This window comes from Pteropus alecto, unplaced genomic scaffold (genome assembly GCF_000325575.1).
Source record: "Pteropus alecto unplaced genomic scaffold, ASM32557v1 scaffold223, whole genome shotgun sequence".
Lineage (NCBI taxonomy): Eukaryota > Metazoa > Chordata > Mammalia > Chiroptera > Pteropodidae > Pteropus > Pteropus alecto.
Genome location: NW_006434441.1, coordinates 2,406,099 through 2,423,196, shown reverse-complemented (window position 1 = coordinate 2,423,196; position 17,098 = coordinate 2,406,099). Strand labels below are relative to the sequence as shown.

Below are 17,098 nucleotides of genomic sequence, written 5' to 3'. Positions count from 1 at the left end.
TTGGGAGAATTGTCTTTTGTATGGAGGGCAATCCGCCAACAGACACACTTTCCTTTCACTTGGAGACGCTGCCTCTGAGAATTCGCCTACAGACATTCTCACACAGGTGTGAGCACACGGCCTGGATGGGTGTCAGGCAGCATTGTTCATATTTGCAGACGACGGAATGCAACCCAAATGTCTAACATCCTGCAATTGGTCTGACTGACAGCAGCACAATCCACTACCCTGCGTGTAACAAAATGTGGTCACCTTGACACTCAAGGGCCATCCGACTGCCCGTGCATGCTAGGAACGAGTTTCCGCACACAGGTATCAAAGCTATCCTTGCCCCTCTGGAAGGCCCAGCCCCACTTTGGGCTCTCCTTGGCCCTACAGAGGCCTGCTGTCAGGTGGTCCCCGCAGAAGGGACAGGAACACAGACTGGTCACTCTTATAAACGCCCAGCAGGGACTGTTTTTAGATGAGCCAATGAAGTGTTGAGTGAGAGTCCTGGAGTGTCCCTTCTATGGATGAGCCTCGCTGTGTGCACACAGGTGTGAGTGTGTGCAGGTGTGATTATGTACGGGGTGAGTTTGTGCGTGTTTGAGTGTGTGCGCCTGCTGTGTGCGCCACATGTGTGAGTGTGTGTAGATGTGAGTGCATGTATGTGCTAGGTGTGCGCATGTGTGTGCACAGTGCTGTGCATGAACATGTGTGAGTGTTTGCAGGTGTGTGCATGTGTGTGCACATATATGAGTGTGAGTGCGTACAGAGGCTGTGTGTATGCACATGCTATGTGTGTACATGTGTGAGTGTGCACATGTGCTGTGGTTTTGCTGGTGTGAGTGTGCATGTGTGCTGTAGTTATATGGATATGAGTGTGCATATGTGTTGTGGTTGTGCTGGTACGACTGTGAGTGCAGGTGTGAATGTGCACATGTGCTGTGGTTGTGCAGGTTGAGTGTGCACATGTGTGTACCATGTCCATGTCGACACCGGGCTTGTTCACACACATACCCCGCAGCTGCACAACCTGCTCTTGTTCTGACAAGAATCTCTTTCCCAAACTGCCTGCTCATGGGACCGCTCACACAGGGAAAGATCCAGAGAAAACTGTCGCGCTCCTGCGCATCAAAGTAGCCGGTGCCTAAGGTGGCGAACAGGGCTGCCCTGTGAGACCTCTGACCTGCCAGTGGATGGGGAGGCAGAGCTGCTTCCCAGCCTTTGATGCTGAGCCCCCACGGGCCAGCCTGGGTACCTGTCTGCACCCACTTCCTCCATGCAGGGAGCATCTGCCGCACTGAGCAGAAAGCAGAGCTGCAGCTGCTTTTCTAGTTAGAGCTGGGGAGGACATTCTGAAAGGAAGGAGAGGGAGCGAGAGAGACACAGAGAGGAGGGGCTGCGTACACCTGCACCTGAGTTTCTCTAGGGAAGTCACTACGGTATAGTGGAAGCTAGCAGCCAGGGATGTCATGTCTGGCTGGCTGGACCTCAGTCTAGGGAAGTCACTACGGTATAGTGGAAGCTAGCACAGGTCCCACGGCCAGGGCTGTCATGTCTGGCTGGCTGTACCCAGTGGACATTTCCAGTCAGCTCTGGGCATTGGACTGCTGGCCTCAAGGAGACTGCCAGGTGCTGAAGGGGTGCCCTCCCCATAGTGTCCTGGCTTGTGGGGGAGGGTCCAGAATCCTCTACCACTAACCAGTAGGGACCTTGGGTAGGTGATCTCCCTGCTCTGAGCTTCACTCTCCCTATGTAAAAGCTACATCAGACGCTAATAGACAAAGTAGGCAATTTAAGTGTTAATCCGAAGGGAAGAGAGTTTGGAAGCAGAAGCTAGAGTGAGTTTGTCAAATGAAAACGTGTGGTGCACATGGAGGACTTTTCCTGAAAAGCCGAAATAGCACCACAGCCGTAGTATCAGGGACTGTCCCCCCAGCACACGGAGTGGAGGAAGAGCATCAGAAAGGGGTTGAGAGGCCCGCGACTGGCACATGCAGGTGAGGGCGAGTGTGTGCGCGCATGTCTGTGTGAGCACATGTATGCATGTGTCTCTCTGTGTGTTTGTATGCGTGTAACATGTGTGTCTGTGTGTATATGTGATGTTCTGCGTTTGTGTGTGTGCATGTGTGTACGTGTGTTTGTGTGTGCTGGGGGTAAAGGGAAACTGGAATGAGCCCTGAAAAAAAGTAAAGGTGCTGAATGCCCAGCTCAAGCAATTGTTTTTCCCCTGAAGGCGAAAATTTGTGGGCAGGTAGCCAACAGCCACATTAGGATAAGAAATATAATCTGTTTATAGTAAGTTTGCAAAACCCATCTCATTGGTATAGTGGGTGTGCAGTGCCCTGCAGTCGCAGTGAGGTTGGCCTTTGCCTGGTGCCGACGCCTAGTGCCCAAGCTCATCGGCGAGTATTTGGAGAGCCTGTCCTGCCCCTTCTCCACACTCAGTCCCCTCTGGGCCCCAGAGGCGACAGCTATAGGTCTTAGAGCCAGGGGAACTGCTCTCAGGCTGGAGCCACTGCTGCTACTGAAGCAGAGACCTGGAGTGACCTCTCCAGGCTGGGAGCCCCAGAGGTTTCTCTGTTCTCCGATGGGGGAGCGCAGGTCCCTGTGAGGTCCTGGGCTCTGCTAGGCCCCCAGTCCGGACCAACTAGGCTACCTGCCCCTACCACACTGTTGTGCCTAGGCTCGGGTCTAGCTTCTGGGGCTATGGAGCCTGCCACCTTTCGGAGCCAACCAAATGGAAACAACAGCCAGCACGCAATGGGGCGGCTGCTGTGAGCCCGGCACTGTCCGAGCACGTCACGGGCATGACCTCCCGGTGCCCACTGCCACCTTCCAGGGAGACGCATTGTGACCCATTGCACATGTCAGAAGGAGGCCAGAGCCCTAAACGACTTGTCCAAACTCCTGCCATTTGTGGCATTAGCGTGGAGTCTCGGTCTGAACCCAGGTTTTTCCAACTCCAGACTCCTGGCTCCTTCCCAACAAGCACCACCATCATCCTCCTTCCACAAGGACACCCGTGGAGGTTCCTGTCGCAGAGCCCGGCATGTCTGTTGCCACCCACCCAGGAAACGTCCTCTAGCTTTTTTTTAGATCTCTCCTGACCTCTGCAAACTCATGTCCCCAAAGGTCACTGGTCCCCTCTATTCAGAATCAAATAAACAATGAACCCAGACAGCTAGAGGCAAGGGCATCGGGGTCAGCACTCTGACCCCCACCCAGCAGGAAGACAAAGACCCCTTTGTCTCTTACCTCTGTGTCTACCGAGGCCGGAGGCCGAGTGGAGGACCTGGACAGTACGTACCCCCGCCTCTCCTGCCGGAGCAGTGTCAGAAAAGGCCATCCCCGCTCTCACAACAGAACACCCAAAACATACAGGTTTCAACAGAAGATCCCTCATCGTATCAAGAACTGGGATAATCGCAAACTGCATGAAAACAACCAATTAATAAATGCCAACGCCAAGGTGACAGAGATGTTAGAATGATCTGACAAATATCTTAAAGCAACCATCATAAAAATGCTCCAGAGAACAATGAGCAATACGCTTGAAACAAATGAAAAAATTAGAAGTCGCAGGCAAGAAAGATAAAATAGAAGGAACCACAGGGAAATTTTAGAACTAAAAAATACGGTGCCCAAAACAACGACCACAACCACAACCCGCCTCCATGGAGGCGCCAAACAGCAGAGTAGAAAGGATGCAGTGAACATGGAGATGGGGCGATATTACATATCCAGGCTGCATGATGAGAGGAGAAGAAAACGCACTGGATACAGTAGACAGAGCCTTAGGGACCTGTGGGGTGACAATACAAGATCTAACTTCTGTGACACTAGAGTTCTGGAAGGAGAGGAAAAGGGGGCAGAACTGGAAAAGTACTCGATTAAATAATGGCTTGAAACTTCCCAAAGTTGGCAAAAAACTCGAGCACAGATTTAAGAAGCTGAGCAAACTTCAAACAGACTAAACCCAAAGAAATATATATCAAGACACACAGCACTGTCAGATTTCTGAAAAACAAAAAGAAAAAATATATGTGTATTGAAAATGGAGAGAAACGACAATTTACCTAACAGTTATAATGACGGAAAAGTTTTAATAGGAACCGTGGAGGCCAGTATACTCTCAAGTGCTGAAAAAAAAAATAAAGACATTCTCAGAAAAAGAAAAACTAAGAGTGTTTGCCACCACCAGACATACTACGTAAGAATGGTTAAAAGTTTTCTAAACAGAAAAGAAGCAGTAATAGAGAGACGCCCGGAACATCGTTAGGGAGTACAGAAAACAACGAGCAAAAACACCGATAAAGATAGCAGTCATTCCTTTTCCTCTTGAGTTTTCTAAACCATGTTGACGGTTGAGGTAAAAACTCTGACGCTGTTTAATGTGATTCTAAATGTATGTAGAAGAATATTTAAGACAATTATATTATAAACAGGTAGGGTAACGGGAGGTAGAGAGAGGTGAGCATTCCTCACTTCACTCAGACTTGTGAAACGGTACATTAGTAAACTGTGTTGAGTCTCGTTTGATACAGGAAGATCATTAGATAAAATCCAACAAATAGTTCTGATAACTCTCAGCAAACTAAGAATAGAGAGGCAGTCCGTCACCCTAGAAGGAACATGTGCTGAAAACATGCAGCCAGCATCGTCCTCAGTGGCAGGAGATCGACATGTCCCTCGCAGGGTGACAGACCCACATGGGTCCTCCTGGACATTGTACTAAAGACCCTACCCAGTGCAGCATGGCCAGCAATAGAAATAAGAGAGACCCAGCTTGGAAATGCATAGGTAAAGCTGTTCTTTCTGCAGAAAACACGAGGGACTCTGTGGAAAACCTTGCAGAACCAAAAGCTACTAGAGCTGAAAAAATGAGTTCAGTAAAGATTCGGGAAACAAGGTTAATGTGCAAAAGTCAACTGTATTTCAGTCTGCTTGAGATGAACGACTGGCAACAGAAGTTTTAAAAACGCCATTTACAATAGTGTGAAAAGGTGTAAAAAAATTAGAGTGAAACTGACAAAAGATGGACAAGATCTAGACATTGAAAATCATAAAACATTGCTGAGAGAAATGAAAGAGAGCCTGACTGGATACCATGTTTACGAGTCGGAAGGCCCAGCGTATGGTCAAGGTGTGCATTCTCACCACATGGATCTATAGAGTCCTTGCAATTCTGATCAACATCTCAGCAGGTTGTTTTTTTTCTTCTCTTTCTTTCTTTCTTTTTTTTTTGTAGAAATTGAGAAACCGATCCTAAAACTCCCATGGAAATGAAAAGGACTTAAGATAATCAAAACAACTTGGCAAACGAAGAACAGAGTTGAAGGAAGGACATTGCTTGATTTCAAGACTTATGATAAAGTTACAACAATCAAGGGAGTAAAGATAAGACCAATGTCAATGGAACTGCAGAATCGAGAGTCCAAAGAGAGACCACACGAATAGGGTCAACTGGTTTTCAACAAAGGTGCAAAGCAAAGCAGGGGAGAAATGACCATCTTTCAAACAATGGCAAGGATGCTGGGATATCAGCAGGCAAGACAGGGAACTTCGAGCCACATCATATACAAAACTGAACTCAAATGAGATCACCATAGATTGAAATACCTACAGCTTCTAGAAGAAAACAGAAGAGAATCTTTATGACCTTGGTTTAGGCAAAGATTTTGTAGATGTAACACCAAAAGCATAACCCATAAAAAAAAAAAAAGATATATTGGAGTCTTTCAAAATTAAAAACAAAAACCACTGTTAAGAAAATGAAAACACAAGCTATAAACATTTGCAAATCATACATTTAATCAGGGACTTGTATCCACAATACATGAAGAACCCCGCAAACTCAGCTTAAGAAACCAATCCCAGGAGTCAGTTTTAATCTTCCCTGCTCAGTTTCCTCTTTACAGGGCCATTGTATAGCCACCTTTCCAGCACCTGAAAGCTTTCCACGGAAGCAATCTAGAGTCGATCTAGCTTGGAGACCATTTTTCTGGTGTTTTCTTTGAGGCACCAGACCAGGAAGTTAGCATGGTGTAGTGGAGACTGCCCAGTCCTTTTAGGTTTGCTTGTTCGCTGGTTTGAGGTGTCTTGCTTGAAAGGTGGCATCGTGCCCAACTAAACGAAAAGAGAGGCCGATGGAATGCCCTGCCTCTCAGAAACCTCCTGTGGACAGATTTTTGAGGACTGAACACAGCCCCAGGGTGCTTGCATCTGAGCCCAGTTCTGTCCAAGTCAGAGGGGGCCAGCAGGAGGGACTTGCACCCAGAACCTGCGGTTTTCCTGCCTCTGGAAGTTCTCCCTGCGGGGCTCAGGGCGAGGACTGACCCGAGAGGAGGCGCTTTCCCCCAGAGCATCTTCCCAGGCCTGCCTGGGGAGCAGCTCAACTGAGAAACCACAGCTGCCAGGTGTGTACGCAGTCCCGGCCGCCCGGCGCTGAGGTGGGCGCCCCTTGTGGTGACCGCCTGCGCACTCCTGAAGCCCAGACGCCCACGAAATCAGGCTAACAGGTCCTCCCTACCGCCTTATGTTTTTCTCATTTCAGTCCCTCTGAAATGACCAGCGAACACTCCTTGGAGATAAAATCAACCAACCGGAGAAGACGTGCCCCGCCGTTTTTGTTTTTGTTTTTGTTTTTGTTTTTGTTTGGTGCGGAAACGGAGCTTTGGGTCTGGAAGCCCCTGGACGGCCGGAGTCTGCAGTGCTGGGAACGCTGGGGTCTGCCCACTGAGGCACCGGCAGGTGGCCGGCCACGCCTGGCTTCTCTGAGTGCTCCTGGCTCTGTGGGACAGACACAACCGCAGCCCCAACCTGGCTGCCAGATGCGCTGCAGAGCTGCACCCGGAGGGGCTCAGGAGACTCACGCCAGGTTGTTCTCAGCCCTTGTCCAATTTCACTTATTAAAAAACTCTCAGAAGGTTCACATGCCATCTGGGGACAGAAAGGGTGTGCGAGGATTCAGAGATGGAGCAATCCATCAGTAAAAACAGAGCCATTACACAGTCCCGCACGGGGTAGGGTGTTTTGCTTTTCCTCGGCAGTGAGTCGTGACTTAGGTGTCGATTAAAACGCACCCTATGAAGTGTATGGATTTCTGTGGACTGCTCCCCAAATGTTGCTGTCTTGCCTCTGTGTCACTGCCTGGGGAAGGACCGAGGCCCTGGCGCTCTCTGCACCCCTCCTTCCTGCTGGGATACCCTGTCCCCTGTTCTGTCCCCTAAGCCCAGCACAGGTCTGGGAACAGGGATGCCCTCATGCACCTCCACAGGAGCCCCCAGCTCTTCATCTTTGAAGTGGGTCGGTGGTGGTCTCTTACCGGTTGTAGTCTCCTTGCAAGGATCTAATTCACAAGGGACCACTGGTGTAGAGATAGTCCATCTCGGCCAGGTCCTTCCCTCTCCTGCCTCCTGCTTTGCCCACCTGTGAAATATAGAGAAGGGTGCACTTTATCAGCAATGTTTCAAGTATTTTACCTAAAAAACACTGGAGTCGTCATTACAAAAGATGACTAGTTCTGGAAGATGGGTCCTTGAGATTTTGTTAATTATTCTCTGTAGTTTTCTGTATCTTTCAAAGTCTCGTGTTCCAATAAAATTTTTTTTTTTTAAATTCACATATGAAATAGTGTCCTCTCTTGCTGGACTGCAGGAAGGACAGGCGTCACTGTAACTCATCTCGGCTCTGTCCTTGCCCCCCGCCCCACTGTCCAGGCAGCCGCTGGCTTGGTGGCATAGGAGTTTTCTAGTTCTGCGCAGGTGAGTCGGGCTGATGCCACTGACACTTCTGATTTCATTTCACTCACAGTCCGCCCCTGGACAGTACTGCCGGTACCAAACAGAAACATACACCTGTACCCAGAGACACCCCTGCCTGTGGGCATCAGAAGTTTGCTTAAGGGCACTAAAATCCCAAACTTTCTTGGGCTTAATGAAACCACGTTGCTAGAAAAAGCTCCCATTTGACATCCCCACCACTCTGGCTTAAAAACAGCCCCACTAAATTAAGTAACAACAACAAGACTTGTTCCCCACACCGTGTTGCTGTGCTCTTCACAGCACTTTGCAGCCTGAAACAATTTCACGCTTGAGTTGTAACTTATGAAAATAGGCGCACAGGGGGAAATGCGAGCAGACCCTCGGCTGCACTATTAGTCACCGCCACAGCTGAATGCGTTCCCGCACAGAGGCGTTATCCTGCCTGAGTATCTCGGTTTTGAACAAAATGCAGATCGCTAATGGGTTATGCCTCATGTAGCTTTCTGTAACCATCACATCGCCGTTCTCTGTGATTCATCCTGTTTTTCATTAAGAGTGTGTGTATCAGACGGGCAGGCACCCAAGTGTGCTCACGCACACACATCTTTTAAGTTCCATCTTGTTTGTGGCTGAAAAGAAGGGCCGTGGAGCTGTCGGTCATTTGGGGGAAGCCCCACTGAGTATCGATGAAGAGCATCTCCGGACCTCAGAGTGGTGAGTGGAAGTGAGTGTGGATTCTGGAGCGCCAGTGCATCGGGGCGGCACTCTGGAGCGAACGGATGGAGGAGGTGGAGGCAAGAGGAAGGGCTACCGCTGGGCAGAGGCACCGGGCTCATTTGCAGAGCGCTCTCAGGTCCCCTGGACGACGACGAGATTCCAGCCACAGCCCCCATTAGAGGTGTCAGGCCTGGGCTCAGAGGTGTGGCCCCAAACCAGCGGGGCTACAAATGTGATTAGTGAATGAAGCTAAGTGAATAAAGGAGTCAAGATAAAACTCAAGGCTTTTGAGTGTTAACGTATTAAAAAAAAAAAAAGATAACAAAAATAGCAGGTGAGAAAAGAATCAGGAGAAAGAAATAGGGAGGGGCCATGAGAAGCTTGGAGAACATGCCGGCTTTCGCGAACAATGACGAACCACTAGGATGGCCCGTGTGGGGCTGGGCTGGAAGCAGGCCCTAGAGCTGGGTCCTCCTCACAGCTCAGCCTGCGCAGAAGCCCTGGGCCTCTTCCCTGAGTAGGATAATGGGGTTGTCCCCAGACACCGCCTGGCCAGGAGGGTCATAACTGGGAACCAAATGGGCTCTTTTAACCCCTTTGAAGTGGTAACGAATGCTTGGATCGCCTTCTTTCCTCCTCATTAGGACAAATGCGGCCAGCCCACTCTGCCCTGGGGTCTGGTGTCGCCGCTTCTTGCTCAGAGGAGCCCAAGCACGGCCAAGAGTTTTGTCCTGTCTGGCGGCAGAAACGCCTGCCTTGTAAAGGCTGCTCTACCTTGGTTCCCTCTAGCACTCGGATCCCTGGGCATGTCCCCAGGGCCCTGCTCCCATGAAAACACAGAGGTGCTTGCGCTAACCCTCAGCCAGAATGTTCTGTTAGGGCTAAGCCATACAGACCTGCAAGGCTTCCTGGATGCTGTGCCCAGCACGAGTGATCAGCCTGGACAGAGTTCGGGGAGACAGAGCTGCTAAAAACCTGGAATCTTTATAGATCACAAAGCCCAACTCTGCCCTCACCCTCGTTTTACCGGTGACACACTGGGGCAAAGTGGTTGACCCTGGACCTCATGGCCAGGTGGCGTGGGTTCTCCCAGCTGGAACCACCTGCCATAAGCCCCCACTCAGCCCTCCACTGCCCCATGCCTCAGGCAGGCCCCGTCAGAGGGATGGAAGCCTGTAGGCAGGAGGAAGATGGAGCCTGTGGTCAGCGAGGCGGAACCTGGTGCCAACTGCAGGGGCGACGTAGGCCAGAGGGACAGCCCTGGACTCTAGAGGCACAGACTGAGAGAGGGATCCACGATTCCTAGAGGGCACACTCTCAGTGACAGCTGTAGGCTGCGATGGAGATCTGGGTGCTGGGCGAACCTATCAGGTGGGAAATGGGACTGTGGCAAGAGGAGAGTTCGCAAGAACAGAAATTCAGACCTGGGGCAGCAGCCTCTCTCATCCCATCCCCCGCCGGCTGTGACTTCCACGCTGACGAGCACAGCATTGGCCGAGTGTGTCCCCTCACCAACTATGAGCCCTTGCACCGTCTACAAGGCTTGCTTCACCACAAAACCTGCCCCCACTTTTATTTTTACTGTCCTCGTCATTGTAAGTAACAGTTCAAGAGAGCACATCAGCAGTGCCACATAACCCCCCCCCCCCCCCACCCCGAACTCTTCACCTTGAAACACTGAAACTGTCCCATTAAACGCTAACTCCCTATCCTCCTCTCCCAGCCCTGGCACCACCCTCCACTTCCATTTCGATAAGTTTGACTGCTCTAGGGACCTCCTATAAGTGGGGTCACACAGTGTTTGTCCTTTTGTGACCGGCTTCTCTCACTTAGCATGACATCCTCCAGGTTCATCCGTGGTATAGCATGTGTCACAGAGTCCTTCCTTTTTAAGGCCGAGTGCTATTCCACTGTGTGTCGTGTATACACATTCTGTTACCCAGTCATCTGTTGCTGAAGGACACTTGAGTTGTTTCCACGTTTTGGCCTTCATGAGTAAGCCTGTTGCAGAGGTGGGAGTGCAGATCTCTCTCTGAGATCTCACTTTTCATTCTTTGGGCTGTATTCTTAGAAGAGGAATTGCTGGGTCATGAGGCAATTCTATTTTTAATTTTTTTGAGGAACCTCTATACTGTTTTTCACAGCAGCTGCCCCATTTTACATTCCCGCCAAGAGTGCACGAGCGCTCCCTGTTCTCCACAACCTCTCCAGCACCTGTTTTCTGTTTGTTTCTTTTTTTCTTTCATAGCAGCCCTTCTACTGGGTGTGAGTTGGAGTCTCATCGTAGCTTTGATTTGCATCACCTTAACTCAGCGATGTTGAGCGTCTTTTCATACAGCCATTGGCCGTCTGTGTGCCATATTTGGAGAAATGTCTATTCTAGTCCTTTGCCTGCTCTTAAATCAGGTCGTTTGCTTTTGTTGTTGAGTTGTGGGAGTTTTTTATATCCTCGCTCCCTTTTTTTTTTTTCCAAAAAAACAAAAAACAAAACCCAAAAGGTTCAAAGAGGTCTAGAACTTACTTGCTGAAGTAAACACTGCCCATCAAAGGCACACTCTGTGTTCATGGCCTCGTGGGCCAAACCACGTTTGAAAACCAGCGGCGAACGTTGGCTGCAGAGGACTCAGAAGCGTGTAGACCCACGTTTGTGACAGATCCACCTTCTCCGCTGTTCCCCCTCCAAGGAAAGGCAGAGAGAAAAGGCTGCTCATGGAAAAATAAATCTAAACAGATCAGCGCCAGGCAACCATTTTCACATCTGTTCTTAACAGGTTTCAGCTGAAACTACTGAAAACCTACATAGATCTGTTTATGTGGAACCAGTTAAATATGATAAGATTACAGTTTGGAGGGGAACTGCGCTGGCGGAAGGGAAACGCGCCCTCCCCAGCGGCGACTGCGCATGCTCAGAGCGTTTTGCCACAGATGTTGCCGGGGAGTCGGATTTGCTGCGAGTTAAAAAAGATCTTCATTTTTCCATATTAGTTACAAACAAACTCAAGATGTCCCCCAGCCTTTTGGCAGCACGTGACTCCTGCCCGGCCTCGGATCTCCCAAGTCCTTTGTTATCAGGGAGAGGACCACAGCTGGGGAACCACCTGTTTTTTAGCGATTCTGTCTTCACCCCGCAACAAGCTGGTTAGGGGGAGACGGTAAGCAGGCTCCTTGTGCACAGAGTACCCAGGGGTCTGCTCTGTGCTCTGGGAGGCACTCGAGGCCAGCAGTGTCCCCTGAGGACGTGCAGCCCGCCAGAACAGAGGGCTGTTTCTGTAGCAGTGCCCATCTGTGAGCCTTCTACTGTACCAGCAGGCACCATCCAAGGTCACACTGTCATGCCGTTGTAAAGGTGGGAAGACTGAGGCTCTGTGGCGAGTTGCCAAGGGCCACTGGACAGCAAGGAATGAGGAGCTGTAAAGGAACAAGCTTTTTCCTCCTATCCGAATACCCTACAGGGCAAGGCCACAGCTCAGACACACAGCACCCAGCGGAAGGGAAAGGTGTGGGGGACAGTGAGTGGGCACAGCTAATAAGTGGCTTCTGGATCTTGGTGCTGGGGGCAGGAGGCAGACACTGTGCGCCCAGATCTTCTGGTTTTTGTAAAGGGAGCCAGAAAGCACTAGATTTTTACATGTTGGTTCAGGTATTAAAAGCAAACAAAATAAACAAACCCACAGTGAGACCCTTGGACATGGGAGGAAAGGGCCTGGCTTTCTCTCTAGGTGGGGACTTGGGGTTTGATTGTCAGGAGCCTTGTCTCCCCATGCAGCGGTCTCCGTCACACGAAACGGGCGCCACAGCTCAGTGCCTGGTCTTCATGGCTCTTCTACAGCTTCTTCCTGCAACTTCACAGACTCCCGGTCTTGTTTCCACCACCCTGCAAATGTGCATGCATCTATAAACATTTATCTAATAATTTATCCCCACAAAGTGACATCAGTCTATAAAACACACCACAGGACACAAGCATAGCAGTCACATGGCCTCAGAAACAATCAACCCAAATCAGCATCTGACAGCGTCGCTCTCCACCCCACACCCAACCTCACAAGTTGGTGAGGTTTTCATTCCTGCAGACCCCACGCTGTGAAAACGCACCTATGTCTGTTAGTTGGGAATCTTTTTTTTTTTTTTTTAATAAGCAGCCCAGTGGAAAACAATTGTGAATGGCAGCTTCATTACATGGGGATTTTTAGAACAAAGAGAATATTGCTCATACTCTGCGACCTGTTTGATGACACTGAATTTTAATTTAAAAATGTTAGCAAATTAAATTGATGACAAGGAAGTGTGACACTGGGGCTGTAAGAGAAATCAGGAAGGCAAACCATGGAGACAGACAGCTTCGGTGATCTCTTCACTGGTACTTCAACCTTATCTTCTCTCTCTTTTATTTTTAAATTTGCACTGTCCCATTTCAAATGAGTAGAGACTTGCTCCAAGCTGTACAGACCTCGAACGGGGATGCTGTGACACTGGGGGAGGGCACAGGAACGATCTTATTAGCCCTCTGGGGGTCTCAAATGCCATCATGTGTGAAGGATCAGCTGCTGTCTCAAAGACCCCCTCGAAGTGGCTACTGTCCCAGGCCACCTGGGAAGCCCTTTGAAAGGGTCTGTTTTTCTGAGCAGCAAACTTGGGGCTGTTCTCGAGTGATCATTTCAAGGTCACCTTTGTAGGCCTGAAAACTGAGAACAAACAATTTTGAAGCATAGACTCAAGGGTGTATGGGCCGGCACTGGACATCCAATCCAGCCAAGCTTCACTGGTTATAAGATTTTCTTTCTGAGATGACACCATAATTGAACAGAAGAATCCAAGTGTGTTAGTACGTCTGGTTGAAGAAAGGCTGTCTAAAGAAAGCCTGTCTGGACAGGCTCTTAGGACACAACGTGTCAGCTCACATCTATGAGAGTGGTCGGTTGTCCCCACCACAGAGGCCCGATTTCTGGCCATGGGGCCTGAGTGCAGGGAAGAGGCAGCTATCCCAGGTCTCAGGAGCCTGACTCACACCTGGACCAAGTTGCAGACAATAGGGTGCTGGGTGGCACCGGGTCCTGGAGCTGGTGGGACCAGCCTCACATATGAGACCTCAGGCATCTAGCCTTCCCTGAGAGCACAGCTTTGCAGGGATGGGCTGCAGTCTGGACCCCGAGCCAGAGAAACGCTGTGACTCTCCCCGAGGAAGAGACTGGAATGCAGTCAGAGTCCAGGCTCCAAACCAGGGCAGACCAGCAAGTGCCAAGGTCCTGAGGCTGGATGGGGCAGGGCAGAGGGATGGGCCACAGCTGTGACCTAGGGGAGGTGTTGGCTATATGCAGAGAGGAGGCTGAATTATAAGAGCAAGAGGAAGCCAAACAGGAGAGGGACATAGCTCAGTGAGCATTTCCCAAAGGTCCCTCTGCACCCTGAATAGAGTCTAGAGGGGTGGGAGACTGGGCTGTGGGCCACATGGGCGAAGAGGTGGGAGACCCAGGGGATGGACCTGTGATGCCTTTCACAGGTTTAGCCAGCAAGACGTGAGAGGGGCTGGGGAAGGAGGGTGGGGATGACCAGGATCAAGTCCTCTGACCCCTGTTGTCCTCAGGGGAAAGACTCAGTGATTCTCACCTATCAGAGCAGGTGTGAGGGCTAGAAATGGTGCAAGTACCTGGCTGTCAGCAGGCACCTTGGCTGTGAGAACATGTCTGCACTCCAGTTGCCCCTTGGTCCCCAGGGCCACGGGGGACAGGCGTGTGTCTCTGGCATGGTTCCTTCTGGTCCCTGTCCCCTGTAGGGTGGGAAGTAGGGCCTGGGCCAGACAGCGGCAGGCGGGTTGCTATTGTCCTTCCTGAGAAATCATGTGCAGCTCCACAGGTGGACAGTGACACCACGAACTTCCAAATTTTTAAAACAGGATGACAGTTATGAAAGGACATTCACGGGGGCTGATGTGCCCACCGTGGTGTCACTATCACGCAGCCCACACAGCCTGTGGTCAAATTACTCCCCAGAGTGCAGCAGGCGAGCTGACCCAGCCACTGCCCCTCAGGCTGGGACCCACCGGGACCCACCGTCCGCTCCCTGATGTGCATCCCCAGTCCCCGCACTCACGCTAGGGAAGCAGGACAGAGCAGGTGAAGGAAGCAGAGTCCCAGTGTCAGGCCAGACACGCACTTCTGAGCTCGCCTCCTGGGCCTTGCACACCTGCCACCCTGGTTCCCCACAGTCCTCACTAGGGGACATGTGCAGTTTGTCAGCAGGGGTAACCGGCCCTCAGATTGTGGGTTGTCTTGCTGGCAGGGAGGGCTGCCTAGAGGTGGAGGGTGTTGGAGCCATGTGAGGACAGGCTGCGGGCAGGTCCCAGCTCAGGACAGGTCCCAGGTCAGGACACACAACCAGCTCTCCCCAAGCCAGCTCAGTGTCCTCACCAAATAACAGCCAAGATGTCTCCTCCTCGTGAGGAGACCCATGCTTCTGCATTTTTCAGCACTTCTGTGATTTCCAAAAGAAGTGAGCAGTGACTCCTGAGCCCCTTCACACCTAGCCCTGATCCCAGGGACCCTGGCCCCAAGGAATGATATCACCCATTTCGGGAGGCCAGCCTACCCCACAAAGAGCTCCCTTCAGCCACCACCCTCTGTAGATACCAGCATGTGTGGCCAGCCTGCCTTGTGCTCCCAGCAGAGTGAATCGGGCCTCTGTTCACCCAGGAAGGGTCACTGTCACCCCGGGGCCACAGTGTGTGACTCTCTCCCGCCCTGGCCTGGCTCACCTCTGGACTCCAGCGGGCGGGCTCTAACTGGACGGTGGACTCCTGCCTCCTTGGGAACCTGGCCACCATGGCGGGCTTAGCTGTTCATCACATGTCTGGAATGCATAGGACACAAGCCTTTTGGAGAGCAGGTGCCTGCCACGGCTTCGGGCATGGTGGACTCTGGGCTGAGGCCCTTTGCTGCATGTTTTCAAGGGAGGGGACAGTTTTCCATACCTGAGTGGGCCCAGCTGATTGGTGCACAGCACTCCTACAGGAGTTCACATGTCCAGAGACCTTGGCAGTAATGCCGCCAGGCCCAGCGCTTGGCACACGGGGTGGCTGTGAAGCCACTTAGGAGAGACACAGGCATGGGGCTCGCCACCAAAGGGTTAGTGACCACAGACGAGGACAGCCATGCTCAGCTCCATGCAGTGAACAGTGAACAAAGCAGGCAAGAAAAAAGAAGACAGAGACAAGCCCACAAGTACAGTCCCCTCAGCCCCAGCAGTGCCCCCACCTCCCAAACACCCGGACCCTGGGACCACAGACTGGCACACAGCCAAATTTGGCACAGAGACCGCAGCAAAGAAAGAACACGCCAAGGCCCCATCTGGTCGGGCCTCCGTGCACAGTGCTTGCAGGGGAGAATCGGGAGGTGGCCACTGGGTCGCACACCCCCAGCTTGGCTTTCGTCCCAGGCCTTTGCTGGCCCGGCCCAGGCAGAAGGTCAGCACCCTGTCCCGCAGGTGGGGACAGATAGAAGAAACCAGAGGGTGTAATGGGAGGCAGGAAACCTTTCTTTCAAAAGCTGACCCACCTCTAGAGAGGAAACATGTGAGGACTTTGCTCTGGACAGTACTCTGTTTTCCCAGGGCAGCAGGGAGAGCCTGACGGCCAGGGTAAACAGGGCAACACGCACGTGTGCTTGCAAGGCTGCTGGCAGGCGGGGCAGGAGGGGAAGTTTGCAAAGACCGCTTCCTACACTCTGCTCCAGCTAGGAGTGAGCTGTCAATCCTGCAGGCTGGAGGCGCTCCAGAAAACTCCAGTGGAAAGAGAGGTGGCCGCAAGGGAGAAACCTAAGCCACAGGTGTAGACTGGCTCACCTGGCCCGAACCCAGTCCAAAAGGCTGCCCCACAACTCACAAGTCGGAGACAGACCTAGACTTCTGAAATGCAACCCGGGTGGGTTTCAGCCTCTGCTTTGAGCAGCAGGACAGGCAGGTGGGCGGCAGGTGAACAGCAGTGAGGCCTGTGCTTGGAGCAGGTGGGGGAGGGCCAGATGTGTTTTAGTCATTAGATACCATCCCTGCCAGCAAGCATTCAAGTCACCAAGGAGATGGGACTGCACAGAGCATCAGTAGTCAGAATGACATTCTTGGGGTCTCTCAAGACGGGTAGGGTAGGGGTGGCATCATCCCCCCCATGTCACAGTGGAGGAAGTTGAGGCACAGCCAGACCATGTCTTGCCCTGTGGGCACAGCTGGCTCCAGTTTGCCCATTAGCTAGGACTGGCACAGCCAGGGGCCAGTCCCTGCAGAGCGTGCCCAGGGCTGCACCACACAGTGAGGGACACAGTGCACTTCATCCTTTTCCTGGTCTGTGCCTTGACTGGCTTCCTGTGCAGATAGAATGCTGTTATGCATGTGTCCCCTCGACATCTATATGCTGAAGGCCTAACTCCAGGACCACAGGATGTGATCTTATTGGAAACAGCTCCACTGCAGATGTCATTCGTTAGCTCAAGATGACACCGAAATAGAATAGGACTCTAATCCAACGCGACCGATGTCCCTACAAAAAGGGGACGTTTGGACACAGACACACACACAAGGAGAAGGCCGTGCGAACATGGAGGCAGAGAGAGGTGATGCGTCCACGAGCCGAAGAACGCCAAAGATGC

The 17,098-nt window shown here is 51.6% G+C and overlaps 1 long non-coding RNA gene across 4 annotated transcripts in view; it reads right to left on the bottom strand.

Annotated features, from left to right (window-relative positions):
- Positions 1–15,634, bottom strand: part of LOC107195494 — a 24,204-nt gene extending 8,570 nt beyond the window's left edge. Inside the window, exons 1-6 of one of the 4 annotated variants that reach the window (XR_003045594.1) lie at positions 15,433–15,634; positions 15,217–15,311; positions 14,073–14,338; positions 12,134–12,339; positions 10,987–11,142; positions 7,310–7,413 (exon numbers count right to left, since the gene is read on the bottom strand). This is a non-coding gene — a long non-coding RNA (uncharacterized LOC107195494). The other 3 variants (XR_003045595.1, XR_003045593.1, XR_001516666.2) reach the window with 3 other exon arrangements.
- Positions 15,635–17,098: the final 1,464 nt, after the last annotated feature.